The sequence below is a fragment of the Equus caballus genome, chromosome 8 (genome assembly GCF_041296265.1).
Source record: "Equus caballus isolate H_3958 breed thoroughbred chromosome 8, TB-T2T, whole genome shotgun sequence".
NCBI lineage: Eukaryota > Metazoa > Chordata > Mammalia > Perissodactyla > Equidae > Equus > Equus caballus.
The window spans coordinates 99230081-99257062 of record NC_091691.1 but is presented as its reverse complement, the minus strand read 5'-3'; the positions used below and the strand labels follow the sequence as shown (position 1 = coordinate 99257062).

Below are 26982 nucleotides of genomic sequence, written 5' to 3'. Positions count from 1 at the left end.
TACTTTTCTGAGCATCAGTTTCCTTGTCTATATGTTTATATGTCGATATTTCTAGCTAGAGCATCTGTGTGAAAGACACTGACAGAGCAGCCTGAATTCTCCCACTCAGTGCCATGAATGCCTGTAGGTGGCACGTCTAACAAATCTATTCACATTATGAATACTCCGTTTGACTCATCAGTCCCACTTCTTTGCCCTTATGCTATGGAAGTTAAGACACAAATATACTAGTATTTGTGTTCAAGGATGTCTTGTGCAGGATTGTTTGCGTGGCAAACATCAAGAAATAAGCTGAATGCCAGTCAAGGAAAATGGTCAGACAAATAGTGGTATATTCATCCTATAAAATATTATGCAGCTACTTAAAGAATTCTCTGGAGGAAATTTCATGATGTATTTTTTTTTCAGTAAGAGAAGCAGGTTTCAGATGTAATGCATTTTTGTGACAGAAACAAAACAAAAAAACTCTTGAATGAGTATATAGTTTTTATGTAATTGTTTGGCCACTGAAAATGGTTCAGAAGGATGTTGACCAGGCTGATTGCCCGGGCTGGAGGCAGAGGTTTATAACAGCAACAATGTTGAAATAACCTCAGCATTTAGGTATGAGGGTTTAGTTAATTTAATTATGGCACATCCATACAGTGAAATAATATTCAGCTGTTAAAAATAATGATACATAATACATGAAAATAATTCTATAAAACATAAAAATAATGATATTAATGAACATGAAACAGTCTGAAAGGAAGTAAATGCATGATCCCACACCTTAAGAAAGTCTTTAGGACAGATGCACGCCAAACATCCACTGTAATTTTTAATGATCGTGAGCTTATGAGTAGCTTACCCTTATTTTTATGTCTTTAGGTTTTCTAATTTTGCTAAATTAACATGTATAAAAGGGGGAAGAGGTGGGACAGAGGCAGAAACGTTTAGCGATTCAAAGGCGTTGAGTAAAAGAGACAGCAAGAGCCAAAGGGGACTGGATCCTGGGTAAACTCAGTAACAGCTCCGACTAGGAGGGAGCTGGCAGTGGTTTGAATTGGAAATGGCCTGCGAAAGGCGGCTTGAGATATTTAGCTAGTAAGTTGAGTGACTGGCCCTCTATAATGTCTTTGGCTCATACAATGTGATGAAAATGAATGAGATAATTAATATTTATCAAGTGCTTTTATCCTGCAGAAAAAGCTGTTGTATAAGATGATCCTGGCTTTCTCAGCTCAGTCCTCTCATCTTTCTTCAGATGGGCCTGAGCAACCTCTTTCTGATCCCCCGTTGAAAGCTCACTTGCTTATCTCCTAGTGGTGTTTGCTTTTTTAAACAAGAAACCCTTGATTGGAGAAAGATATTACATTCCTTTTTACTGTAAATTGTATAAATCAAAACAAGATGCTGTTTCTACCTTCTGAGACTACATTTGTACTTAGATGGATGCTTTTCTTCAAAATATCCGCCTTGAATAAACTCTTTCTCAGCCAAGGTCAAAGGCCCCCAAGACAATAGGACTTTCTAGTGAAGATGAAGGATTTAGCCAAGACTGACTGAAGGTGACTTAGACCAGCGTGCGCAGTGAGGAGCCAGAGGAGACGGCCCTGTTGCCACAATGCGGCTTCCACCCACCCACATTGACCTGCCGACTGCCAAGCAACTCTCACCAGAGCCTGGACCCTCCAAGGAGAGGAGGTACCTGGGTACGAGCCCCACTGATGATCTGACCAAACCAGTTGCTGGACAAGTTAGGACGGAAAGGAGCATCCCTGAGCGTGCGCGTCTTCGGGTGAAATGTGACGTTACCTCTCCCTGCGGGTGACCATCTCGCCCACTCCTTAGTCTGGCAGATTCTGTAAGGGCTTGTGAGTGGATAACATGCATCCTATCGCACAACTCAGTACGTTATCATCATTTTTTTTTTTATTCTGTGAAAAAAGAAAAAATCATTGTTTCTTCCACTTAGACCCATCATAAGTCTTAGTACACTGAAAACAGTCCAACTACAAAAATGTCATCTCAGGACACAGAGCCATTGGATCAGAAGTTTAGCAGATTTTTTTCTCCCTCGTTATTCTGGATGATCCAATAGTAACTGGCTCTGTAGGTTTCTCTGCGGGGGCCCCCACTGTCGTACATATTCCTTGCTCAACAATCATCCATGGTCATTTCCCTGGAATAAAAAGCAGATATATAAGGTTGCTTCCTTTTTCCTAACGTTGAAACTTTGTTCTCAGTTGCATCGACCTTGCTGTTCAATCGTTGATCCTGGCTCTCTTGTTTTACTTTTTTTTTGGTGAGGAAGATTGGCCCTGGCATCTGTTGCCAATCTGTTTCTTTTCTTTTTTATTCTCTCCCCAAAGCCCCACTACTTAGTTGTATATCCTAGTTGCAAGTCGTTCCAGCTCTTCTACGTGAGATGCTGCCGCAGCACAGCTTGATGAGCGGTGCATAGGTCTGCGCCCAGGATCTGAACTGGCAAACCCCGGGCCTCCGAAGCAGAGCACATAAACTTAACCGCTCAGCCGTGGGGCCAGCCCCTCTTGTTTTACTACGTTATACATATATTTTATCAGTGTGAGTAGTAGGGCACCATGACTATTTGCACGACAGGAATGAGCTCTTGTCAGAAAAGAAAACCCCCCAAATTACTCTTTAAAACTGTACTTCTTAAAGGCAGTTATTGTTTGGGGGATGGTTTGTGGCCAGAATTAAAATTTTTTTCCCAAGAAATTACATTCCAAAAATAATGGAAACAATCCCAGAGCTGAGAAGTGTTGCCCTTGTTTAACTTCAAGTAGTCACAATTGTCCAGTTGTGAATGTGCCCCTTTTCTGGGCAAAATCTTGGAGTCAGTGGAAAGCTGGTCCTGGACTCCCCTGGGAGAGGACACGTGGTCAGATGGAGCATCTTCCTGCTGGGAAGCGGGTTCGAGAAGGGCAGGCCACGAAGCTGCTAGCGTTATAGTCTGCATAAAGCAGGTTTCGAATTAAAAAGTAAGCCTTATGAAGTATGCTGTGAGCTGCGTCACGTTTTGATATTACCAGTGTGAGTAAAATAACGTTTTTTAAGAAGTCAAACTCTCAGCACAAATGAGAAAATTACTGTCGATGTCGTTCACTGACAACTCCACACCCAGCGTCCATGAGAACCGATGGATGGCAGCTGCCTGTGGGGCTGTGGTTGACCTACCTGCGAGTCAGCTACACGAAGCCCAAGGCTGTGTTAGAAGCAAATGACACAAAGTCTATTTTGAGGGTGAACTACTGAAAGGAACTTGACCAAATGCTTACATTTCAAGAACAGAATCCCGTCATTGAGGGCTCAGAAATAGGACTGGCAAGACACAACGTTTCTCGAGGTATGCGGTTTGTCCAAGGCATCCCTGGGCCTTCCTCCAGGAAGCTCCGGAGGGCCTCCGTGTGCTCATGTGTTGTGTAGACAGTAGTGCAGAAAGAACGGACAAGACCCCGAGCCCCTGCAGTCGGGCAACTCATGGAGGTGACACTACTGGTGCAGGTGATCACAACTCATTCTGGTTGCAATTTGTGCTGGGTGCTCTGAAGGAAAAGCAGAGGGTGCTGGGGAAGAGGATGACAAGCAGACCTGAGTCCCACAGGGCAAGGGGGCAGCTGAGAAGGCCGTTGTCATTGACATGTGAGCCAAGACCTGACACATAGCTGGGACCCCCTCTGCCCACAGTACTGCGTTCTACCTGCCCGCCCTTTCTTGTTGGAGGTAACATTTGGCCCGTTTGATGCCTGTCATCAAAGTTTCCCACAGAGTAACACCTCTGCGCCAGAGCACTTGCCAAGGGGTAATCCGAGTGTGGGCAGCCACTGACTAAAGCCAGAAGTGAGAGATGAGGTTTCCATTTGCATCTTTCAGGCGTCACCAGGCCTTGTTGACAGCACTGTTGGCATTGAGCAAACACGGCATCCAGGCTGTGTTTGACTGGCTCTGCACAGGAATTCATTCACAGACGGGAACACCCACCTCAGGCCAACTCACGTCGAGGAGTCCCATCAGAGACGAACCCTGCTCAACGGCAGGTGTCCGAGGCACTGCTGAAGGACCTCACACCGGCGTTTAAGGAAACGGGACTCCAAGCACCCCCCCTTGGCCCTTGTGTTTTACTTTTATCTTCTCCAACATGTGTTTCCACCAAGCTTCTAATTAGCAGCTGTATTCCAGGTGGTGGCATCAGATGGCACTTTAGGGCAGTGAGCCATTTATCCAGCATTTGTATCTGACGCTGGGACTCCGTGCACTGAAGCCACCAGTGAGCCATCGCTTCTATAAGCTTTCATAAACCTCACATCAGCAAGGTTGGTGGGGTAACTCCAGCTTCTACCATGAAAACGCTCATCAGCCAGTGTCTAAAAGAGATTTGAGAGTAATTTTAACACACCTTTCAAAATATTCCACTTTAAAAGTGGCATTTTTTTTTGCACTAGAAATGAATCAACACTTTTGCATCATTACAGGATAAAGTATGATCTATATGAGAAATAGAAAAGTTTGACATTTCGGTTTACTTTTTATAACTAAACATGTTCTCCTTGTCTTACGTGTTAGATCCACTGTCTTTTGCCACTTCTTCATAAGTGCCCCTGCTTAATCCAGGTTTCTTCAAAGTAGACATCAGACCAGGGCTGGAAGCCTTTCAGTAACAAACACACATACCAAAGAAACAGCAAAGTAGTTCCTAGATTATGCACAGTCATTTGTTGCATGGCTACTGTGAAGCGTGTTCTTGGTGAGATGTGCTTGGAATCCATCGTTCAGTGTTCGCAGCAGTGTTCATTTCCTCATCTGGGGCTTTGTGACGGTGTGAGCAGAAACGCAGATGACGTGCACCCGAGGCGTCTCTCTAAGGATGAGCTCTGGAGTAGGAGCCGGAGGACCCCCAGTGAGGGAGCGGTTGGGGACCGGGGCTTCCCGAAGACGGTGGCGGAAGGCCTTTCTCAGCCCGTCCCATGGTGGGGGCTGACATCCATATTGGGAAAACCTGAGGTGGAGGTTGGGGGGACGAGTCAAGGACTGCTTGTTACACATGCACACACACATACACGGACACACGCACCCAAGGAAGGGAACTGCAGGGCTCTGTGGTGCCACCCCTGGGCATCAGCACCAGTGTGGTCTCACCACCCTGGGGCCCAGCAGTGTCAGCTTGGAGCCAGAGCAGGAAGAAAGAGAGCAGATAGGGATGGGGACCCGGGAGTCAGAGAGAAGCTCCTCAGGATTCACCTGGTCTCCAGAGATGTCTGCCTCCCTCCTTCACCCTCTCTCTCACAGCCTTCAGCCGTCCAAACTGTTCTGGCCATTTCGCTCTGCCAGACACTGACCATCCCACTGCCCTCTCCCTGAAGACAGCTTCCTTCAGGGGCTGGCAGAAGGGGCTGAATCTGGGTGAGATTTGGGTTTTCCTGGCAATCTGTCTTGCTGCTCACACTGCTTCCACACCCAGCCCCGCACTCCTCTAACTGGGGTGGACTCAGGAGAGGACATGGTGGTCCTGCACAGTGTGGTTTTGGGGAGGATGAGGTGCGACCCCTCCTTCTCCAGTGCTGGATCGGGACCGCCCGCTGGGAACACCACGAAGAGAAGCAGACAAACCGGGAGGATGGCCTTTCAGTTCCGGGGTGAGGGGGAGCAGTGGGGCAGGCAGACATTTTTTACATCATGTTGTGAAGACCCCAAACCCTTCCCACAGCATCAGTATCAGACACTAGGAATCCAGGAAGGCGAAATCGGCCTCAATAACGCCGGATACAGCTGGGATTTCACTAGGCCGTCATTCTGGCCCGTCACACTCCTGCTCTTCAAAAGACAAAAACACCAGTGCTCTGCGGTACCAAGCGCCTTTTCTCTGAGAAACACATGGACCAATCAGGGGCCAGCTGAGTCGCTCCCAGTTCCCACAGGCTCCTTCCTTGCTTTGTTCAGACCTGCCTACCCCAATTCGGTGCAGTGGCCATTCAGAATTCTCTTCCTCGGGACTGGATGTTTCCCAAGCCCCCTTCTTACGAAGTTTGCTTCTGGTATCTTCCTTACCATCAAAAAGTCAGGAACTGAATAGTCCCTGGACTTGGTCCCTCAGATAAGGGTGCATTTGCCCTTGGAAGGGACAGGCCCCTGCTCCGGGTGCATCACACAGACTCTGATCCAACTGCGCCCACCCGCTTTCTACCCCCTGGGCTGTTGTTGTGACGTCGTCAGTGTGGCCTACAGTGTACGTGTGTGCGTGTGTGTGTGTGTGTGTGTGGAACACTCATCATATTTTCTGATAACATCTCCGAGCAGACATGTTATCAGTGGCCAATAAAACAGGGCCTCTTATGGAAAGCCCGGGAGAGCTGCACAAATAAGGACCAGCAGAGCGTCACGTTAGATGAAAGCTAATGAAAAATGACTTATTAAACAGTGTGCTGTGGACGGACAAGCACTCATGTCTCATCTCAGGTTCTTCAAAGAGATGCACTAAATGTTCATTCCCTGGTGAGTCACGATTTACCTCTGAAACTCACAAACAGATCCTCAGTCCTCTGCCCCACTGTGCCCTTTCTCGTCACCTGTTAAGCCCTCACACTGAAGTCATTCTGCATCCTTTAAGCCTGAGTTGTTTAGAAAGCCAATGGATTACACAATTTCATTTCAAGGACTTATTCTCAGAAAAATGACTCATATTTAGGTAAAGAGTGTGTTCACGTGAGCAATGAGTCATCCCCACCTGTTGGCTCTCCCTTGCACAGCACAGCTATCCGTGTTTGGGGGGAGAGAAGATTCGAGAGTGCCTGGTGTCCCCCCCCCCCCCGCCCGCCGCCACGTGCACTGGGGCCCCCACAAAAAGCTGTATTTGAATAGACTTGACCTAAGTCAAGTTTTTGAAAGTATCTTTTCCTGGACTTATCGGTGTTTCCATTTTTTTTAGAACAATGAAATCACAGTTGCAACACCCAGAGCTTGGGCTTATAAACAACTTTGACACAATCTGTAGTCCAAGAAATTTGCATTCCCTTTAACACAATAACTTATCCTGGCAAGATCTGTTGACGTCAATCTCCTTTATAACTCTTATTTGTTGGCCAAAGGAGGGACGTACCTCTGTGTTATTGTCCTCTAAGTATGGGATCTGGGTCAGTCTGACCTGCAAATTGATAGGTGGCCCTGGAACTACCTGCACGTTCTGAAGAGGAAGAAACAAAACACATGGTTACTATGGGCTTGCTTGACTCCAGGATCATGCAGTTTCACGAGCTCCCAGGAGATGGCATCCACCTTTGGGAAAATAATCTCTAAGCTACTTCTGCTTCCCTCTCCCAAGGCACCCAGAGCGGGCAGCTTGCAAACCTGAGGGGCCAGTTGTGGAAAAGGAGGAAGTAGGAAATGCCTTGGTTCAGCTTGGTCTTTTCTTGAAATCTGTGTTGCTCAGAGGCCCCCCTGAGGTATGAGAATGACAGTCACCCACCACAGAGGAGACGGAGCAGAGCGTTCGCAGAAGGCAGCTATGGCAGCACAAAGTCTGGCCAGAGAGCAACGTGTGATTTAAAAAATTGTCTCACATATGTGTTGGGATCATCACATTCTTTTTGGAAATTAAACCACACTGGGGATCATCTGAGCTCTAACACAACGTTTAACCGTTGTTAACCCTCAAGAACAAAAAAAAAGACCGCCTGTGTTTGGGTGCCTGACATGTTTGTGAGGCTGCTGCACAGCCCGCTGGGCCTGGGGGTTGGGCACAGGGAGGGCGGAGGTCACCCATCCTTGGGCGCTCATGATGGGCCAGACCCCCTCCAACATGTACACCTGCACATCAGATGATAACAGGGAAGGGACTGTGCGTGTAAGGTGTTATCCCATTTTGTAGGTACAGAAACCAAGTCTTGAGAAGTCAGTCTGCAGTGAGTATCACAGAGGAGATGGGAGCTGGGGTGTCGATCCTGGAGTGAGCGCTAAGCCTGCCTCTTGCACATGGTTCCCCCAATCAGCACTCAAAGCGCCGTCCCCAGTGGGCTCAGGATGTCCCAGAAAGCCACGTCACATGTGTGTCTCTCCGTGAAATGACTGCAAGCACTCTTACCTGGCTGGGCCAGGTGTCTCCGTTCCACTGCTCCACTTTCTCAACATAAGCCTTTCGGGAAATTAGCAAAACCGTAAGCAGTTTGAAATCTCACTTTCTACACTTTTATTTCAAATAGAGAAAATGGTCCAACGTTGACATCAAAGTTTGCAGTTGGTTGTAGGGTCCTTATACCCATAGCCTGGTCTAACCCAGGAGGACCAGAGATGGGCTGTCATTTGCAGTTCTCCCCAGATCTATGGTCACTTCCCCTCCTGGGAGCATCAAGGCCTGTAAGGTTACAGGCAGGACACACAGCAGCGTAAAGCAGACGATGCCATTTGTCTGGTTGTCACAGCAGGTGCGTTGTGGGTGCAGTGTGTGGAGGCGGCCATGGGGGAAATGAGTGATAGGGGGTCTTTACACTTGGGGCCGGATGGGTGTGTGCAGCACAGCACGGCTAACGATCATTTATTCAGAGTGTCAGGGACAGCCTTGGCAAAAACCACAGACTTGTAGGAAAAGAAAAGCCTGCAAGTTGGGCACACTTCCATAATTCACTCATGTGCAAATTATTTTTAAAAGTGCAACATCAGGAGGAGTTACAGCTACTCCGCAAATCACTGTCGGGTTGACAGAGCAAAGGCTTTCTCTGGATATGAGTGATTCAGCAAAACGCCACAACTTGGCCCTTACGGAATCACAACTCATAAAGGGAGGCTTCCTATCAATTAGCGAGCAGAGATGCAGTCTTCTCTTTTCCTTCTCAGGCCTCTGTGAGACGTGCTCACGGACTGTGAAAGGACAACACAGCAACGCAGAGAGAATCCCTACCTTTGGTGGGCCCCGCTCATCAATTGAGAACGGCTTCAGTTGGAAAGCATCTCGCTTATCTCGTAGGGGTTTGGGAGATGGATGTTAAAGCTCAGAAGGCTCCTGTGTGCATAGGAGGAAAGCAGAGATTGGTGACATCACAGAACTCGAAAGGAACGGTGGAGAACACTCCATTTAATCAATCAATCAGCGTTTGTGGGGCACCAACTGAATGGAATAGAAAATATGGTTGCCAGGTAAGTCCACCCCGTTGTCTGGTCTCCTGCCCGGGATGGAGCAGGGGCCATCTGGGGAAAACAAGAGAAAGGGGGAGGAGGGAGCCTGTCCGAGCATCACCATGTCGTGAAGGACTTGACAGTCCTGCCTCTTTGGCCTTGAGCCCACCCTGTGCACCCCGACCATCCCCCATCTGGGGGAGCACAGTGCCCAATGGTGGGGTCTGAGGGGTGGGGGCGTGAGAGGGAGGGGGGAGACGGTGAAAGGTACGAGGTCTCACTAAGTAATGTGGTCCTCAGTCCCAACAGGTCTATCTAGTGGGTTCCCCCTCCTGGCGGGCTCCTGGGGTCTGCCTACAAGGAGACTCTGGTGGGCTCACCCGTCAGCCTCAGGATGTAAATGGACAGATGTGAGCCCGGGAGGGACAGAGCTAGGGTGAAGAGAGGCATCCGTACAGGCTTCAGGAGGAGCACTGAAGAGTCACACACACTGACACAGTCGTGGATCTTCTCAGGAAAGCGGGAAAAGTGACCTGTGATTAGTAGTTACCAGATATCACACTCTCCCGCATCATGTTAACAAAGTCGGGGGCATAACTGGGTCAAGGACAGGAAAGGAAGCGGGCGCAATGGAAAGGAAAGGAGCGGTGACGACCAAGCAGGAGCAGCATTCAGGTGTTCGACAGCCCCCAGGAGCACGGTCGTGCTGGGCAGATGGACACATGCGGTCATCAGAGAGGGCCTTCCCCTGGGGCAGCCCTAGACTCAGAGGCACCCAGAGACTCGTTACAGGATCACAGATTTAGAGTGACCTCATCCTAGAAACCATCGTTCTCCCCCCGGCTGGTCAGGACGGGGCTCCCGACTCCTCACTCTCCTCCTCCTAAGAACCCAGGGCCTTCCTAAGGCAGCCCCTAAATCAGTCGTCGCTCCAGCTGGGCCGAGAATTTACTCGAGGCCTCATCAGGTTCTTACTGACTCTTCCCTGCTTCTTAGAAAGCGCCAGGATGTGGCAGTGATGCGAAACAGTGAAACAGGTTAAACCGGGATGAAGGGGTTACCAGGGCTGAGATAAAGGTTATTCAGACACCCTTCCACTCATCCAGGTCCTGATAGTTCGTATCAACAAAATGCTCAACCAATATGCTGCCATCCTGGAGCTGTGCTTAATCTCTGTTTGGGACTTTGAAATAAGAATGGCACCATTTGCCTACAGATACCACTAGTGACCACTTTAAGATTCTGATAAAAATTACCAGTTGTATTTATCGTCAGAACCAAGGCTCTGATGCAGAGGTCCCCAGCCTCACTGCCACTGGCGATGTAACTGGTCAGGTGTGTGGCTGGACACCGGACAGGAAAAGGCCCCCCAGGTGGCTCTCATGTGCAGCGCAGGCTGCAGACAGCTGTGAGATGGAAGAATAAAGCTTGATTAGTGTATATTTGCATGTCCGTACATTTTTGATTTGTTGTATTTATAATTACAAAGATAGTTATCATCTGCTTCATGGGAAGTATATTGAAGTAGAAAGAACTAAAAAAAATAGTTACACACAACCTCATTACCCAGATAGACCCACTATTAATATTTTGTCATATTTCCTCCTGGGTCTTTATTACAGTTTTTTTAAGCATAATTGAAATCATACAGTATATGTAATTTTAGAAACTTAAAAAAATTTAACATAGCATAAAAATTTCCTCATGCATTAAACAATTTTGTAAACACAAAATGTAAACACAATTTTTAATGGCTGTGGGAAACTGAAATATATGGATGGGCCACACTTTAAATTTTTCCCTCTTAGATTACGATTTTAATAATATTAATATTGGTTCCTGCTTACTGAACCCTTACTATTTCTAGGCACTGAGTTTAGCGCCACATACAGATTCTCTGGTTTTAATTCTCAAATTGATCCTATGGGGTGAATACTATTGTTTTACCAGGATTAGAGGTGAGAAAACCAGGACTCCATAGGGACTAATTGTCCCGATCAAGGAGCCAGGCCAGCTCACTCAGCTGAGCAGGATCCGCACCTCGATCTGGGTGACCCCATGGCCTGTGCCCCATGCTCAGACTCCTTGAACCCCTCCCAGGTGGCCAGCCGTTTGCAGGCACCAGGGGCTCAGAGTCGGTGGAGGGACAGAGAGCTGGGTCTGCTCTCCAGGACCTCACTGTCCAGCAGGGCACTAGGACAGACACTCTCCACTGGTTCACTTTGGGGAAGTTACTGGACCTTTCCAACGTGTCTCCCCTCTTGTCCAATGGAGGCACTAAGACCTGTCGTGACCATCACAAAGAACAGTGAAAATTAAAAGCAAATGAGTGCACTTCTCCGCAGGCTATGCCGGGAGCCTGGCAGCTCTTCCCGGTGGGGAGGAGGACCAGGAGGAAGCGGGAGCCGGTCGAGGCCACGGCCCGCTCAGTATTTCAGAAACAGTGTTGGGCAGCAGCCATCCTTGTACCAGGGGTTTGCAAACTTCGGTGCTAAGAATCACCTGGACAACAGAATATTATTCAGTCTTGAAAAGGAAGGAACTTCTGACACATGCTGCAACATGGGTGGACCTTGACATTATGCTGAGCGAAATAAGCCAGTCACAAAAGGACAAATGCTGTATGATTCCACTCACAGGAGGTACCAGGAGCAGTCACATTCATAGAGACGGAAGGTAGGAGGGTGGGTGCCAGGGCCTGGGGAAGCAGGAGCAGGGAGCTGCTGTTTAATGGGGACAGAGTTTCAGTTTGGGAAGATGAAAGGTTCTGGAGACGGATGGTGGTGACGGCCGCACAACAATGTGAATGTACTTAATGCCATTGAACTGCACACTTCAAGATGGTTAAATGGTAGATTTCATGCTATGTGTGTTTCATCACAAGAAAATAAGCAAGCACCGGAGTCGCTCTCTGTTGAACTGGGCTGTGGCGTCGCCTCCGAAGAACTGAAGTGCAGCCTGGGTGCTGATCCATCACCGCAGGTGGATGTCAGACGGTTGCTTGAAGAGGAGGAAATGAGGGACTGCTCAGACCCAGGGTCCAAAAAAGGATCACCTGGGCAGTGACACGAGCCATCTCAGAGGACATGCACTAAACCTAGGCTTTGCCACCTTGTACGTGTTTCTCAAGGTGTGGGCCGAGCACCAGGATCCGCTCTGAACTGCTGGAGGCATCCTAGGGCTGCATCGCCCGCTCCTGAACTAGCGCCTCCGAGACCTGCATCCTGGGAAGTTCTGCCACTGCTTATGCGCCACCCTCAGGTTTCACTTCAACACTGGGTTCCAGAAATTTATGACGATTGAAAACACCCGACACAAAATAAACAGAATTTCAGTCGTGAGAGATCCGGAGTTGGAGTTCCCAGACCCCTCTCGACAGGGAAGGATGGAGCGGAAGAAAGGATCGTGAGCTCCGTGGCACGCAAAACAGTGGCGAGCAATGAGAGCGGGGAGATAGAAAGCCAAGGAAGGCTGTTCCTGGAGTTTCAAATACTTTACAGCCACAGGAGCTGAGGCTGGAGTCTGCTAACAGCCCAAGGAAGGGCAGTGACAGCTCTCTTAACCGGTGGTAACTCACTGGGCAACCTCGCTTAGCAGGACCAGGATCCAGAATCAGGAAGCAATTTTTTAGAAAAGCCAAATTAAATATTACAAAGTTCATGCACTAAATCTTGTGCCTTTTGCTGATAATAGAGCCCTTGGGCCATCACTTACCACCTACTCACTCTTCCAGACAATCCTGCAAGCCTGGTTCCTGGACTTTCCAGCTCACGGTATATTAGAAAGGGAAAATCGGAGGAGGAATTGAGGGGAGCTGCCCAAGATGGGTGAAGGCAGCACCGAGACCCTGACAGCAAAGGAGGGACACGGAGCATTACACAGGACTAAAACAATTAAACAGCTTAGTGGTCCAAGTCATTTACTATGGGCAAACAATATCGTGTACCTATTATGGGCGCCCAAGAGAAAATCCCAAATGGCGCCTGAACCATCTGGCTCCATGATGGAATGGATTTTCCTTTTTGTTAGAACTGTTGTGATGACGATTAAGGACATTTGCTCCTGCAGAGGGCATCCCCACTCGGCTGCACCTTTTTCTGGACAAGAGGCTGAGGGGCAGGTGAGTGCTCAGAGAATGAGCATCAGCCTTCAGCCCCTGTTCTGTCACTCACGTGTGTTGGGGGTGGAAATCGCTCCTTCCTCATTGTATGAATTTCCTAGGGGCTTTCATAACAAGTACCACCACCTGGATAGCTGAAAACAACAGGAATTCATTCTCTCACAGTCCTGGAAGCCAGAAGTCTAAAGTCAAGGTGTTGTCAGGGCTTCACTCCCTCTGGCGGCTCTAGGGGAGGATCCTTCCTTGCCTTTTCTGGGTTCTGATGGTTCCCAGCAGTCCTTGGTTTGTGGCCACATCACTCCAACCTCTGCCTCCCTCTTCACATGGCTGTCTTCTCTGTGTCTGTCTTCACATGGTGTTCTCTCTGTGTCTAATTTCCCTCTTCTTATAAGGATACCACACATTGGATTAGGGGCCCACTCTACTCCAAATGACATCTTAACTAATTACATCTGCAAAGATCCTACTTCCAAATAAGGTCACGTTCCGCAGTTCTGGGTGGATGTGAATTTGGGGAACCCTGTGAGACCCGGTACAGCCATCCCTTCTTCTCCTTCCTACCAGCTCGCAGCTTTCCCACAACATCCCTCGTCCTTGAGTGAGGATGGTGGGGCACCAGATCCTCGTGGCCACTGTTTTACAAACATGTGATGTGGAAGTCAGCCTGGAGTCAGAGCAGCCAGACTTCCAGAAACCCCATCAGAGCTGCTTTCCAAATGTACCCAGCACCCCCGTTGTTGCTGCACTTGAGGCTGCCAATCAACCTCCTCCCCGCTGTGCCAGCTCCCTCCGTGTGGGTTTCCTTCACAGCCCCAAGTGTCTCAAGCATGCCTCCATAGCCCGTTGAGGAGACGCTGGCCCGTCTGTCTCCCAAAGGAGGCAAAAGGAACTTTTCTGCTGTAGGAAAAAGTGATTAAAAAGGCACTTGGAGGGGCTAGCCTGGTGGCGCAGCAGTTGGGTGCACATGTTGCACTTCGGTGGCCTGGGCTTCGCTGGTTCGGATCCCTGGTGCAGACATGGCACCACTTGGCAAGCCATGCTGTGGTAGGTGTCCCACATATAAAGTAGAGGAAGATGGGCACAGATGTTAGCTCAGGGCCAGTCTTCCTCAGCAAAAAGAGGAGGATTGGCAGCAGATGTTAGCTCAGGGCTAATCTTCCTCAAAAAAAAAAAAAAAAAGGCATCTGATGTATGGCCAATCCATCTGTCATTTGCCCATCACCCAAGGGTGCAGGCCTTCAGGACAATTGCAGATTCCTACTTCTGAGCGGAGGGCTGAGGGCAGTATCTGTAATGAATGTATTTTGCTGTGAATATAGAACATGGGAAACCCCTCGACAGGCCCCAGTCCCTGGGAGTCTTGAAAGAGCCGCCAAAATTAAAAGAATCCAAATAAGATCTGATAGAGAGAGAGGGGGCATCCTTAACTTGTGCAGATCCTGAAACAACTCTTCAGTAATTCCTGGGAGACGAATGTGTGGAAATAATGATAAAGAGACGTTAGTGTTCATAACAATAAATCATCAGAGGCAATTGCCTCCAAAAGATCTATTTATTTATTTTCATGAAAAATTGATCAAAATTTTGAAAGGTGAGGACTTGAGTTATCTGAAAAGTTTATTCTTAGAACATTTTTGAGAATGTCAAATACTTTAAAAGTTGCCTAATAGCACCTCTGTAAATGTATGCATTTGTTTGTGAGAAAAGAGGAACCCATTTGTGGTGTTTCAAATAAAGGAGAACATGTGTGAACTGAAATCTTTATTCAATACCTATCTATTTCTTTTTTCCCACTTCTCCCATAAAGAAACAAGAATTATAGTCATGCGTCATTTAACGACGGGGATACGTTCTGAGAGAGGTGTCATTAGGTGATTTCGTCATTGTGCCAACATCATAGAGTGTGCTTACACAAACCTAGATGGTACAGCCTGCTACACACCTGGGCTCTATGGTACTAATCTTATGGACCACCATTGTACACGTGGTCCATCATTAACCGAAATGTCGTTATGTGGCTCATGACTATATATGAAGAACAAGATATTGCTTATTGCTGATATACAGGATTACATGAGTGACTAGACGAAGATTTTTCTCTCTAATTCTAAGTCTTTACTCCTAGGTTATAGCCAAGAGAAATAAAAACATATGTCCCCACAAAGACTTGTATACAAATGTTCATAGAAGCATTGGTCATAACAGCCAAGAAGTAGAAACAATCCAAAGGTCTGTCAACGGACAAATGGATGGACAAATTGTGGTCTATCCGTACAATGGAGTGTGATCTGGCTATCAAAAGGAAAGACGTACTGACACAGGCAACAACATGAGCCTGGACAATGTTATGCAAAGTGAGAGAAGCCAGACAAAAAAGACCACACGTTGTATGGTTGCATTTATATGAAAGGTCCAGAACAGGCAAATCCTTGGACAGAAGGTAGATTGGTGGCGATGGGGTTGGGGTGAGATAATGGGGTGTGGCTCTTTACGGGTACAGGGTTTCTTTTAAGAGGGACAAAAATGTTCTAAACTTAGTGGGGATAGTTGCACAATCCTGTGAATATATTGAAAAGCACGGAATTTATACTTTCTGTGGGTGAATTCAGTGGCATATGAATCAGATGTCGATGAAGCTCGCACGAGGAGATCAGAATCAGTGCATTCAAGCGTTTTTTCCTTTGAGATGTTTCCACGTTTTCTTCTGATAATTGTCAAAATTATTGGATCTGAGACTCCGACAATTTAGATTTTTTTTAGAAATTCAGACGGCAACTTGTGCTGCTGTTAAAATAGATATTTCAAGTTTCAGCAAGTCTTGCTCAGTCTTCCTGAGCCACAAACCTTAAACAACAGCTTCCTTCACGTCTTCACTTTTCTCTCCTGACTTCTGATCCCCACCCACAGTTATAAAAAATATGCTACTATCCTGACAACTCTTGTAAAATGCTCCTAAATTAGGGAACATTATTTGTGGCTCTGTGGGAGTATGACACTGACAGTGTAGCTGGAGAGTGATGGGTGGGTGGATGTAGCAATTGTGAACATTTTGATGTCAGGTAGCAGAGATCCCTTGCTTTTAAATTTCATGAATGCAAAATGCGCCTCAACTTTGAGCACTTTGGACACTAACTGTAAAAAGTGAGGGGGGAAAATATCTGTGTTATGTTGAAAGTCACTTTACCACATCATAACAATCACTTCTTTGAACTATTTATGGTAAAAAGAACATTTTGTTGCATCCAACTCAGAGATGACAGACTCTTGGATCCCCAGTTCCAACCACAAAACAGCAGGGCCTGGGGATATGACGCCTGTTTCGAAGCCATCCCCTGGGATCCACCACCATCCTCACCGCCATATTCAGAAGGACATTAGCTGCCTCATGCGCTGGTTTCGGAAGTCAAGGAGCTGATGTAACTAAGTTGCCTGGGACAGTGTGTGCGATACAAAAAGCACTTACTCCATGTTAGCTATCATGACTATTGTTATGATTACTATTATGGTTTTTTCCCCTGCTCACCTAATAGCTCTTACAAGAGTCCTGGAACTGAGCCTCCTGCCTGTCACTGGCTTGTCTGAGTTCTGTGTCTGCCCTCGAGGTGGTCCTGTCCCTGGCTGGGAAATGAAATGCCTCTGTTGCCAGCTTGGGTCCCAGGCCTCCCCTGGGGTCTGGGGAGCATCAGTTCTACCAGAAAAAGAAAGAATGAGAGTGGGGAGGATGAAGTCCCCAAGTGGAGTGGGGGCCAGTTATCAGTACTAGGCAAATGATGCCCGGAGCCCGAAACGGCAAATGGCCACTGCACATCCCACTCAAGGAGACACCTTGGTAGGGGGTGGCTGAGCCGGGGGGCCTTCTGGTGGCCAACGGCAGCAGCACGAGTTGTCCTGGGAGACCAGGCCTGGGCAGTGTGCGCTGGGACCTGTATTTTACGTAAGAACTATCATGACAGAACTGCCAAGAGCTGACGTGGACAAGACAAACTGCCAGCTCCTCTCTGGACTCGCTTGCTCATGCCTCCAGCCCCTGGTGTGTCTGGGCACCATCCTAGGCCTGGAGAGGCAGTGGCGAGCCAGAGAGAGAGCGAGCCAGTGAGCCCTGCTCCCAGTAGGGAACTTTCTAGTGGCGGCAGACAGACAATAAACAGGGAGGAAATAAACAGGGAAGCACTGCGAATTTTCTATGAAGGACACGCTTCGAGGGAAGGAAGCAGACTATGCTGAGGGAGGGGGGACATCTGAGCTCAGTCCTGAAGGATGAAATGAAACCAGCCACCAGCAGGTCTGGAGTATGGGGGAGAGAGTCCCTGAGAGTGGGACGGTCGGTCAAGGGCTCAGATCTTAAGGCAGGAACAGGCATGCGGAGGAGGGGCTGGTGAGAGGCAGATCCCATCAGGGCCCCTGGGAGGCCCCAGGAGGGACCCCATGGGCAGCACTGTGGTTGACAGACCCTGAGTCCGGCTGGGGCCTCTTCCCCAGCTCAGCGCCTGTGCAGGGATCGGGGGTGGGGACCGGGGCGGCCCGCTATTTTGGGGGGCCTCCCCTGCCTCCTGGGGAGATGCTCGTCCTCCTGCCAGGCTGGCATCCTGGTCAACAGTGCGGGTGCCGCCTGTCACGGGCTTGCCACTGGGAAGGGCTGGCCCCGTCTCCCCCAGGTCGTGGAGGAGAAGTCTCGTCATGAAGAGGAGAACTCGAAAGCACCCAGTTTCCCATAAGACAGCTCTGAGGGAAAACACCTTATAAAGCTCCCAACCAATCAGACTAAGGTGTTCTTCTGGGGTTCTGAGGCCCTCACAAGCCCTCTGACCCTAGGCCGGTTTGCTTTGCCTCATCTGTCTTATATCTAATGAACGAGGGCCCAGACCACACAGCCACCCTGTGTTTTGGTGGTGTGGCCTGCGCCGTGTTATGGTGGTGTGGCCTCTCCTGTGTTTTGGTTGTGTGACCTGTCCAGGGTTTTGGTGGTGTGACCTGTCCAGGGTTTTGGTGGGGTGGCCTGTCCTGTGTTTTGGTGGTGTGGCCTGTCCTGAGTTTTGGTGCTATGGCCTGTCCTGGGTTTTGGTAGTGTGGCCTGTCGTGTGTTTTGGTGGTGTGGCCTGTCCTGTGTTTTGGTGGTATGACCTGTCCTGGGTTTTGGTGGTGTGACCTGTCCTGGGTTTTGGTGCTGTGGGTGGTCCCCATGAGCAAGTGCAGTGATGTGATGATTGATGGGGCTCTGGGCTCTTGTGTAGGGTCCTGGAGAGGCCCGCTGCTTAGAGGGGGTGGTGGGTGGGGTCAGCTCCGCCCTTCTTAGGATTTCCTCTTTATTTAAGAAGGTCAGGTGACCCTCCGGAGCTCTCCTATTTACTTCTAGTAAATGCTGTCAGCCCATCACCTTCACAGGTAAGGATCTCAGAAGACAGCATTGTGGGGCAAATGGTGTCCCCCCCCAAAGCTATGTCAAAGCCCTACCCCCGGGAGTGTGAGTGTGACCTATTTGGAAATAGAGTCTCTGCAGATGTCATCAACGTAAGATGAGGTCCCAATGGATTGGGGTGGGCCCTGATCCAATGCCTGGCGTCCTTATAAGAAGGTGGAAGTTTGGACACAGGCACACAGAGGCAGAGCCTGGAGTGATCTTTGTGTCTCCAGGCAAAGGGGCACAGCCAACCACCCCCAGAAGCTGGAAGAGGCAGGAACCGAGCCTCCCTCAGAGCCGGCGGAAGGAGCCAGCCCTGCTGCGCCTTCCTCTTGAAGCTCTGGCCTCTAGAACTAGCGAGACGCTGAATTTCCCTCATTTTACATAACCACCCAATTTATGGCCCTTTGTGACGGCCGCCCCAGGAGGCTCACAGACGGCTCTGACAGCTGCTTCTCCAACTGATCCTGGTGAGAACTAACACAGGCATCCGCAAGAGGACCGAAAGACAAAATAGAAAACAGACAAAAATTCTCCTATATTTGTAGGATTATGAACGCTTTTTAGCTTTTTAAAAAAAATAAACGTTTATACATCATCATAAATAATATTTAAAAAGGAAAGCAGGTACCACTCAGAAAGTGCTCTTTCGGTTCTTCACAGACGCGGTAGGACCGCTTCCCGCTGCTTTGCCAACTCCCGGGATTGCATCGAGGAGGAAACGACATGGAATACGGAGCTTCTTCGTAGACTGGAAAAGACAGCTCAACAATGTCATTTACAGCATTAACTTGAGGGGAGCCACAGACCCCAGAAACTTGTTGACCTTAAAACAGGAAATGGAAAAGTGCTTTTTAGAATTCATTTTCCCTGAGTGAGCAAATAAATGCATTCTCAGCAATTTAAGTGATTCTCAATGGGTCCTCGATGTTTAAACCCCACAGACTGTCTCAGCACATGCACATCCTACACAGGATTGCGTTTTCACCGGCGCTGGCATTAAATCGTACATTTAAATAGAAATCGAGAACTTGAAGATGGGGGTTCCCTTTGGACTATCATCCCCATAGTACAGATGGTCTAATTTTAGCCATCGGCTGATGATGGTCTTTCTTTCAACTTGGATTACTTGGATATTTTTCAAAAATTTAAGTAGCATATGTTTTCAACGTTAATAAAGAGGTTTTACATTTCAGTGGAGAGCTGAGCAATACAAACACGCAGTGCCAAGCTCACTGGAGGCTCAGTGAGAAGTCCCCGCCCCTTCCCCGGGGGACAGGGGTGGGAAGAAAACTGTGGAAACCCCATTTATCACTCCAAGTAATGGGGATAGGCCACAGCATCCGAGGGAATGTTGGCGAAACCACTGGGAACCGTTCCTTTAAACACACAGCGTTCCAAAGAAGATGGTCCCCTCCCTGTTCCCACCCTGCCTTTTCACTGCTTTCAGAGTTAACCTTTTCATCATCGGAAATTCTGAGGATGTGCGAAGTTTATAATGACATTCAAAGGCTAGAGAAGTTGAAAATGTGGACAAAGCTTTGAGCAGATAAATAATAATGGCATATCATGTTCCTAATATGGTTCATTCAAGTTTAGAGAAGGGAGTGGATTCTCTGGAGAAAACATCAAAGGAGGGTTGTTTTGTCTGGAGAGGAGAACGGCAGAGGAAATGACAGCTTTTTCTACAAGATGAAGAGTTATTACCAGGGGAGAAGCTGTCTGTCATTCCTTCATCTGCCCTGGGGACAGACAGGCGAGCAGTGATGGGGGTGGACTCTGCTTCCCTGCTCCTCGGGGCCCCCCAGCATGTCCGGCACATTCTTCAGGGAGCCCTCTGGGCAGGAAGAAGACCCTGGACTCTGTCAGGGCAGCTTCTTCCTGGAGGCCCATTGCCCACCCGTCCCACAGTAGCCTGTCGCCAACACTGTCCCGCAGGGGCATCTTCTCCTCATGCATCCCCCGTTCTGGTCTGCCCTCCTCCCTGTGCACTCTGTTTTCTCCACGACACTTCCAGCTACACTGCTCACGCAGTGTGTGGAATAGTAAAGGAAAATGGCTGGGGGGAAAGGGGAAAGTCAAAGATCCGAGTCAAGCAAAGACCTATGTCTACAGAAAACCCTTTGGAAGACCCCCCTGGGCCGGATTCAGATTCCCTACACCCTCATGTTTCTGATGTCTCAAGACATGAACGGATCGGTGTCTGCTATTTTTATTTTATAGAATAGATGCTCTATGGTGCTTATCATGTGACAGGCACTGTTCTCAGTACTTCATAGATATTAATTTATCTTCTGCTCTTACAAGAAAGGCAAGTACTGTTAGGAACCCTACCTTACAGATGAAGAAATCGGGCCCAGATGGGACGAAGAGCTCACCCAGAACCCCAGAGCCGGGAAGTAGAGATGATGGCAAATGTACGCTGCCCCGCTGCTTCTCACATTGATGTAAAGTGTAATTAAACACACCCACACAAATGCAAGAAGGAAATGAAACAACTCCTGTGCATGTGTGGAGCACACACGGGTCACGTGTGCACGTAGGCAGAGATAACCGTGGGCGGTCCTGGGAGCTCGACTCAACGCAGAGTCCCGACTTCTTGAGCCTAAATCAAACCCCATCATTGTTTGTGTGAATGCTGTATTATTTGCCTTGATAAATTCATGTTTCTCAAAACTGTAGCAACCGTTACTCCTTCAGACAAAGCTGGTCCCGTTAGAGGACCTGCCCATCCCCCGTCTCCACTTCCTCTTTCCCAGTCTTGCCGCTCATCCTCGTCAGCGCTGGGCGGACAGCGATGTTTTCTCTGGTTGGTATGAAGACCAGGCTGTAAAGGAAGTTGGCCCGAAACCGAAAGGGCACATCTTAATTTAATTAGAGCTTTCTTAGTTGAGCAACGTCTGTCTTCCTCACAGAAAGGAGATGAAGAAATGAAGGTTTGTGGTGGGGAAAATGAAGGAGCCCAGTATTAAAGGGGATGTGCACAGTTTCCTAACCTCTTCTGCCCTTGTAAACATCTTGTACAGAAATACAAAATCTCAAGACCCAGGGAGAATTTTTAAAATCATACCATCATTTTTGCATGGTACATGATGAAGAAGCAATTTCAAGCTCAAGAAGCGTTTTTTTGTTCAGTATATCATTAAAGATTGCACTACAACATTTATTTTAACACAATTATTTTTATAATATATAAAGACACATTTCAGCTATTCCTATTGAAACAGTGACACTCTCCATTTAATTTATTTTAAAATGATTATGTGATAAAAGCATGATTTGTCAACAAACGTATTTTTAAAAATTTTATTTTTACTTTTTCTCCCCAAAGCCCCCCGGTACATAGTTGTATATTTTTAGTTGTGGGTCCTTCTAGTTGTGGCATGTGGGATGCCACCTCAGCATGGCTTTATGAGCAGTGCCATGTCCATGCCCAGAATCCGAACTGGCAAAACCCTGGGCCACTGAAGCTGAGCATGCAAAACTAACCACTTGGCCACGGGGCCAGCCCAAAAGTTTTCTTTTTTTTTTTTTGAGAAAGATTAGCCCTGAGCTAACATCTGCCACCAATCCTCCTCTTTTTGCTGAGGAAGATTGGCCCTGAGCTAACATCTGTGCCCATCTTCCTGTATTTTATATGTGGGATGCCTGCCACAGCATGGCTTGATAAGCAGTGTGTAGGTCCACACCTGGGATCTGAACTGGCGAACCCCAGGCCGCCAAAGTGGAAAGTGTGAACTTAACTGCTGCACCACTGGGCTGGCCCAACAAACGCATTTTTAAATGAAATACTATATCCTGTTTGGTTTTGGCTCATCACATAGACTAAAATGTAGACGGGCATCTACCTTCATGCTATAACATCAAAAACAGACAAAAAACACAGTCATGGTTTATCAGGAATTCTTGCATTTTGTTCTTTGAAAAGCAACTGATTTATTTTTATAATATTTATATTTTTTTATGGTCACTAGGTGTCACATATGCTTAATTAATAAGCTTTTAGACGTGCCATAGAAAATTATTCCATCTTACATGGAAACTGTTTATATCATTACTTCATTCTTTGATACAAAAAAAGGAAATGTTCTTATCACTTAGCAATGTGACCTCCCTGGAGGGAAGCTTGATTCTGACGTCTTGGCACGCAGTTTTTGGGTTTATACAGTTGGGGATTTACTCTGCTTCTTGAATTTGTAGGTTTGTGTCTTTTGCTAAATTTGGGAACTTTTCATCCACATTTCTTTGAATACTTTTTTAGCGCCACCTTTCTCTTCTCCTTCTGGGACTCTGAGGACAGGAAAGTTTGACCTTTTGTTGTAGTTCCACAGGCTCCTGAGGCTCGGTCCATTTTTTTCTCCAGCCATTTTCTCTGTTGCTCAGATTGGGTAATTTCCGTTGTTCCACCTTCAAGTTCACTGGTTCTTTCCTCTGTCCTCTCCATTCTGCTGTTGAGCCATTGCACTAGGTTTTTCATTTCAATGATTGTATTTTTCAGTTCTAAAATTTTCATTTGGCTCTTCGTTGTGTCTTTTATTTCTTTGCTGAGAGTTTCTATTTTTTCATTTGTTTCAAATGTGTTTGTAATTGTTCACTGAAGCAGGGTCTTTTTGATGGTGGCTTTAAAATCTTTGTCAAATAATTCCAACATCTGTGTCATCTTGATGTTGGCATCTGTTGAGTGTCTTTTCTGGTTCAAGCTGAGATTTTTCTGGCGCTTGGTATGATGAGTAATTTTTTTACTGTAGTGTGAATATTTTGATTATTCTGTTATGGGACTCTGGATCTCATTTACGACTTCTGCTTTAGTAGGCTCCCTTTGATACCACACTGATAGGGAGATGAGGACACTGTCTCATCACTGCCAGGTGGGGGTGAAGAACCAGTTTCTTCAAGGAGGGGCTGCAAGGATGGTACCCAGCCCTGTGCTAGGCTCCTCCCACCCCCTGGCTGTGATGGTGTCAGGCCTTCTTCTCACTAGACAGTGGTGGACATTCTGGTCTCGGCTCCCCACTCAGCCTTTGCTGGTGGGGGTGGGGACGAGGCCTTGGATTTCTCCATGGAGTCTGGATGGTGCAGGGCAGCTATTGTGTCAAAGTCGTGTATCCTACCAGGCTGCCCCTTTGGCCAGAGAGAGCAGGCTCTACTTGGGACGTTTTTGTTTGTGCCCTTTGGCATTCCTGGTTGCCGGCTTCTCCAACATCCAGTTTAGGATATATGAACTCACCACTGTGTCTGGCTGGTCTGCATTTTCTCTTCATCTTTTGGAGTCTTTTCATGTTTATTTCATATATAATGTCCAGGGATTTTTGCTGTGCCCAGTGGGAGGAATAGGGAGATGTGTGTCTATTCCATCCTGGTCTCAAATTGGAAATCCCCGTACTATCTTATAATATCACTTTCTTTGACTCCGTCAAGAATTGTTCTTCCTTCGGTCATTCCCATTTTTCAGGTCTTGTTTGAGACCTTCTGCAGCAGAGTGTGCCAGAACGAACGTGGGTTTTGGAATTAGGCGGATTCATGTTTCACTCTAGCGCTGTGAGTTAGGCGCTGTGTGATCCGGGTAAACTACCAACTTTGTTGTGTTCCAGCTGCTTCTTCTGTAAAATGAGTATCATGCTTCCTGTCTTATAGGGTTAGGAGCACTCACAACAATGCACAGTGCCTGGAATTTAAGGTTCTCAGGAACTGGTAATTAGTACTATCAACACTTTTCCTTATGTTGCCATCAAATGTGATGATTTAATATAGGGTCTGTAAAAAAAAAAGCTCAAATATTATGTTCAAAGAACATTTGTTTACGATTTGGCATCTCTTGTAAAAGTTTTCCATGTGGCCCCTGCAGCACCCACTGGCCCACTCTGGGTCCCAGGCGTAGGGGGCCACCGATGGGCAGCATTGACCTGGTTGGATTTTAACAGGGGATGATGACAGGTGTCTGCCTTCATCTAACTCCAACTGCTTTGTGTGTTCTGAAGGTTCCCTTTGTGACTAGAGCCTCGAGGAGGCATAACATTGACCGAGTGAGTGCCTTCTACCTTTTTATCAAATTTTGTTGTAAAATGTGGGAAAGGCAAAGGAGCACAGTCATGTCCAGGTGTAATCTCCCGCTGTGGGTGTTGTGCTCATCCATCGGCTCCTGTTCCCAGCCTGGAGGACACCCACAGGGGCTCCCACCGGGAGATGCGAAAACATGGAAAGCGCTGGTTGTGAGCTTGAAGGCCCCACTGGGGGGCTTATCTACCCAGTTAGGGTGATAATTTCAGTGCATGTGGATGCACACGGTAACACGCACAACACCCGGGGATATCCCAGAGCTGGAGGAGGCAAGGGACATGCTCTAAGCCTGACCAGACCTGCCTTCTCCTGGTGCCTCTCCGCCCTTGGATCCGCCTCTGCATGTTCTGCCAACCAACAGCTGGCACCAGATCCGTAATTCCTTTACCAGGAGAGACTATGAGTTGCAGAAACACGTTAGTCTGTGTGCCCAAGTTCAGATCGTAGAAGCCTTGTTTTCAGGCCCTGCTTCACTGGCACTGAACCCTGGTCCGGGGCAGCCTGTGGCCAGATGTTCCCAAGTGTAGAAAAAAACGAAAGTGATAGCTTGAATGTCTTTAACTTTTGTGTCATTCTCCTATAAAAATGCTTTTTAATTTTCTCTGATACCTGTTGCTTTTTTATACTAGAAGTTGGAGTAAAAGCAAATGTACGATTTGATCTAGCACAAAATGTTATATTTAATTATAGTCAGTCAGATATATCAACAGTTCATGTGAATAAGTTGGAGAAACATTAAAGAACAGAAAGTTCCGTTGTGTTCTTTAATTTTAGCTGACAGTGCTCCTGCTGGCTGCTCACCGGCTGAATGACAATGAAAAAACTGCTTTACTTCTCAGAGCCTCAGTTTCCCCATTTGTAAATGGAGATAATAAGAGTCCCACCTGTTACCAGATTATATGAGTTAAAAGATCAAAGTGCTTAGAAACTTATTTGGTAGATTAGAAATTCTACTTAAGGTCAGCTATTTTTTTTTTATTGTGACTAAACAGAATAATAAAAATGCTACAGGGCAATTCTTGTCCAACATTCACTTTGCAATGTGCCTGCCCTCCTCGTGATTGCTGTGGTTGCATCTGCATTTCTGGGCCCCTCTGGTTGGTGTACACAACAAATAGCTGCATGTCTGGAGACTGGTGCCCCCTGTGTGGCCCTAGAACGCTCTTTGCTCCAGCTGTTCAGGGGCAGTCTTGCTAGGGTTTGCTCTTCGAATCTCATATCCTATTATATATGTCTGTCATTTATCCTTCACATTTGGAAAGATTTGCTGAAATTGGTTTTGTGTCTAAATACACTGTTTATAGTAACTACGGGATGGCTCACAATGCCCTATGATAGTTCACTCGTATGCCAGCAAATTCCCTGGCACCCACAGTGCTTGAGTCCCAGGCCCATCTCTCGGGGCCATGCTGCACTTTAAGACTTAGAGTGGGGCCTTGAATTATGCCGAGTCCATTTGCCCTTTCAGAAAACATTTACTGGTTCCTTCCTAGTGTCTTCTGCCCTCCTAGTTGATGGCCAATTAATGATGCAATGATTTGTCCCAGTATCTTCCCAGATGTTCATTCCAAGATGAGCAGTCTGTAATCAGGTCCTAGCCCACCTCTTTTAAAAGATGGTCACACCGTTTCTTTCCAGATCCTCAAGAGATCTCCCCTGTCCTCTAGGACTTCTCACATGATGGCTCATGTCCCATTGTGACGCCTGCCAACGCCTAATGTGGCCCAGAGAGTACACCACCAGGCTCCCCTAAAGAAACAGATCCTTTGCAAGGTGATATTCAATTATTCATTTTCCTTTAGTAATCTGCCTTTTCATCCATGCATCTCACACGGGAATGTGCAAATTTGGTGTTTGCAGAAAGAAGTGTTCTTCAGCAAAAATAATGAACTCAAACATTTAAAAAAAATATACTCTGTTTTTCTGCTTTCTTCTTTCAGGGATGGGGATTTTCCTTTATTTAATATATTTGAAAAACGTTAATATTTCTTATTTCTTCTGTGCTGTGGAATCTTCTTAAGTTTGCCACTATAGAACTGTGCTGTTCACTAAGACCCTATCTCTAGGATCTGGTTTGACTGTGACTTTGTGAGGAAGCAATTTTAATATTCAGTTGGGGGTTGCTGTTCTTCTGGGGTGTACATCGATACAGGTGTCTAAATGCTGGTCCCTTGCTGACACAGTATGAATTCTTCAGTGTATGCATGTGGGCAGGGTAGGATCATTGCTCATTTCCCCAGTAGGCAAGCCGATGCCACTTGGCCTGTCCCCACACCAACCTCAGCCCCCTGCTGGCATG

General features: G+C 47.4%; 1 long non-coding RNA gene across 2 annotated transcripts; it reads right to left on the bottom strand.

The window, feature by feature from the left end:
* Positions 1-1896: 1896 nt before the first annotated feature.
* Positions 1897-21097, bottom strand: LOC102147610 (uncharacterized). 2 transcript variants are annotated; one of them, XR_002810030.2, is made up of 6 exons: positions 20961-21097; positions 19258-19377; positions 10365-10514; positions 8894-8995; positions 7100-7183; positions 1897-5002 (listed from the first exon to the last, which is right to left on the bottom strand). It is a non-coding gene; the product is annotated as an uncharacterized lncRNA (long non-coding RNA). The 2 variants fall into 2 exon arrangements; XR_002810027.2 differs by having other exon boundaries at positions 19258-19452; positions 20961-21090.
* Positions 21098-26982: the final 5885 nt, after the last annotated feature.